Source organism: Phacochoerus africanus, chromosome X (genome assembly GCF_016906955.1).
Source record: "Phacochoerus africanus isolate WHEZ1 chromosome X, ROS_Pafr_v1, whole genome shotgun sequence".
Taxonomy (NCBI): domain Eukaryota; kingdom Metazoa; phylum Chordata; class Mammalia; order Artiodactyla; family Suidae; genus Phacochoerus; species Phacochoerus africanus.
The window spans coordinates 124219153-124222210 of record NC_062560.1 but is presented as its reverse complement, the minus strand read 5'-3'; the positions used below and the strand labels follow the sequence as shown (position 1 = coordinate 124222210).

General features: G+C 42.5%; 1 non-coding gene across 1 annotated transcript; it reads right to left on the bottom strand.

Annotated features, from left to right (window-relative positions):
• Positions 1–2517: 2517 nt before the first annotated feature.
• On the bottom strand, positions 2518–2667 carry LOC125118998 (small nucleolar RNA SNORA62/SNORA6 family). The gene has a single exon (XR_007132963.1). It is a non-coding gene; the product is annotated as a small nucleolar RNA SNORA62/SNORA6 family (small nucleolar RNA).
• Positions 2668–3058: the final 391 nt, after the last annotated feature.

Genomic DNA, 3058 nt, shown 5'->3' with positions numbered 1-3058 from the left:
TGCTCTCCTGAGCCATGATGGTTTGAAGGTACCTCTGTCTTTCTGCCTCCCAGTGCGTGGCATATGTGGCCTTCTTAATCTTGATTCCAAAATGTACCTGGGCGCTCCATCACCTCCTACTCAGAACTGGCCTAGGAGACCTCACTGGTGCCTGTCTGACATTTTTCCTGGACGGTTGCTCCCCTTCTCCACGCCCACTCCATCACTCACATGAAATCGTCAACAAATTTGGGTGGGAAGGGTGAAATTCGTTCTGAGAGATGAATGTCCCTCTTTTCCTGTTGCTTAAACCAAGAGGAAGAGCTTTGTCTTCTGAGGCTCAAAAGACATAGGCTCTTGCAACCCACAGAAAATATTTCCTCTGAAGACAATTATCTCTGTCTTCAGTTCAGAAATTTGACAAGGAAGTTCAGAAATTCAACAAAGAAGTTCAGAATCTCAGCCCTGGTCAGTTCTTTGCTTTTCTATGTCTATTCATACAACCTGCCCTGGAGCAGGTAGTATGTAGTGTCTAGTTGCCTGGGCTGGGAGAGGACCTTGGGGAACCATGAAGTGGCAGATCAGTTAGCAATAGATTAATGTTTCATGATATTGTCCCACTGGACATTGAGGCTAATCTTAGAGTTTTTCTTTGGTGTAACCATCATTCCCCGACTCATTACCTTCTTCCCTCTCGGTGCAGCCCTCCCTCATGCATAGACCTCCGTGTGCTTCCTCATTAAGCTGCCCTAAGTAGTCACTAAGGTCAATTTTATAGCCTTCCTGGAATCAAAATATCTTTTTTTAAAAATAAGGGCATTGACTTACTGTTCTGCTGAACTGGCCTGAGATCTAAACTACCAGGTCGATTTTTATTGTGGGTTTACCCCTTGCGGGGAAAGAGAATTGATAAACCAGATCCCGCTGAGCCCCAGGATAGAGCATTTCCTTACTCAATTGAGAGACTGTCTCCCTTTCCCTGGCTCTTTACTGTCTTTTTAAAATTAATCCCTTTAAAGTATACAGTTCTGTGGGTTTTAGTATATTTATGGAGTTGTGCAACTATCACTACTACCTAATTCCAGCACATTTTCATCACTACAGAAAGGAACCCTGTACCCATTAGCAGTCATTCATTCCTGTTCTCACTCCTGTCAGCTCCTGTCAGCAAATACTAATCGATTCTCTGTCTCTATAGATTTGCCTATTCTGGTTGTTTCATATTAATGGAATCATACAATATGTTGCCTATTACGTCTGACTTCTTTCAATTTGTGTAATATTTTCAAGTTTTATGCATGTTGCAGTATTTAATGATGTAGCATTCCTTTTTTCCTTCAGCTTTATTGAAGCATAATTGGCAAATAAAATTACGTATATTTAAAGTGTATAACGTGGTGATTAGATATGTGTACATGCAAAATGATTACCACAATCAAGTTAATTAACACATTTATCGCCTCCCATAGTTAACATTTTTGTGTGTGCACAGTGACAACCCTTAGGATCTACTCTCAGAAAATTTCGTGTGCACAATTCAGTATTTTTTTAAGCTGTGCCTGCGGCATGGGGAATTTCCTGGGCCAGGGATCAAACCTGCACCACAGTGCTGACCTGAGCCACAACAGTGGCCATGCTGGATCCTTAACCTCTAGGCCATCAGGGAACGTCTACAATTCAGTATTATTAGCTATGGTCACTATGCTGTATATCCAGAACTTATTCATTATTTTTCTCATCTCTTTGGTATAATTTATTTTTCCAGCATTTTGGGATATAATGGACATGAGATTGTGTAAGCGTAAGAGGTACAATGTGTTGATTTGATATACTTTTGTAAGATGATTACCTAATACTTCCATTACATCACATATTTACCGTTTCTTTTTTGCAGTGAGAACATTCTTTTTTTCAGTTTTTAGAAACTGTTTATTTTCCATCAACCTGTTTCCATTTTAAGAGTTTGCAGAAGAACAGCTTAAGACTGCTCAGTGGTTGTTCAGCCCCTTCAGTGTCCTGGGCAGTGGAAACGGCAGGCCGGTCTTCAGTGGAGGGCTGAGGGCTCTAGGCCTCAGTAGGGAACTATTGGGCAGGCACAGAGGGCACCTGCATGCCTGCAGAGCAGTCTGTGACCTTAGGTTGAGTAGCAGTGAATTCAAGAGCCAGAGTGGTCCATTCTCCCTGAAATGCCTCCTTGGTCACATCATCCTCAGCTGCTGCCTGCTCTTCCTTTTAAGTCTCTTCAGGATCTCTGCCGAAGTAGAGGTCAGGCATGACCTCCCAGGGGTATTCACATGAGATGGTACCACGCATGCACAGGGCTTCCATGGCCAGCATCCACCATATCAGACCCACGGAGTGAGCTTCCTTTTTAGGATCTCCTAGCAGGATCCATCAGGTTGGTCCCCAAACAGAAAGGCCAAGTAATGCCTGACAGGCCCAAGCCGAGTAAGAAATAATGGAGAAAAGCAGAAGAAAACACAGGCCATTTTTAAAATGTTTTCATCTTGCCTTAAAGCTTTCATACATTAAAACCAAACTTGAAGCAAGTAATCCCATCAAACTCTACTCACTGGGCCTGAGACCCTTGTGGTGTTAGTTAAAAGCTTGCCCTTCAGGTAGCACGCTACCTGTACTTGTGAGTTCATCGGCCCCTGGCCTCATCTCCAAGCTCTAACAATGTGCAGATGTGGTGAAACATTTCAGATCCACTTCATTAGCAACTTTCAAGTATGTAATATAGTATTATTAACAATAATCACAACACTATATATTATATCCCCAGAAATTATCCATCCTATAACTGGAAGCTTATACCCTTTGATCAACATCTCCCCTTTCCCCCCTCCCCCAGCCTCTGGTAAGCTGGGACCCTCTCTGTTCCTCTGAGTTGGCTTTCTTAGACTCCTCATATAAGTGAGGTCATACAGTATTTGTCTTTCTCTGACTTATTTCACTGAGCATGATGCCCTCCAGTTTCATCCATTAGATCACAAAGGTCAGGATTTCCTTCTTTCTCATTGCTGAATAATATTCCTTTATTTATATCTCTGTGTCTGCATGTGTGCATGTTTGTGTG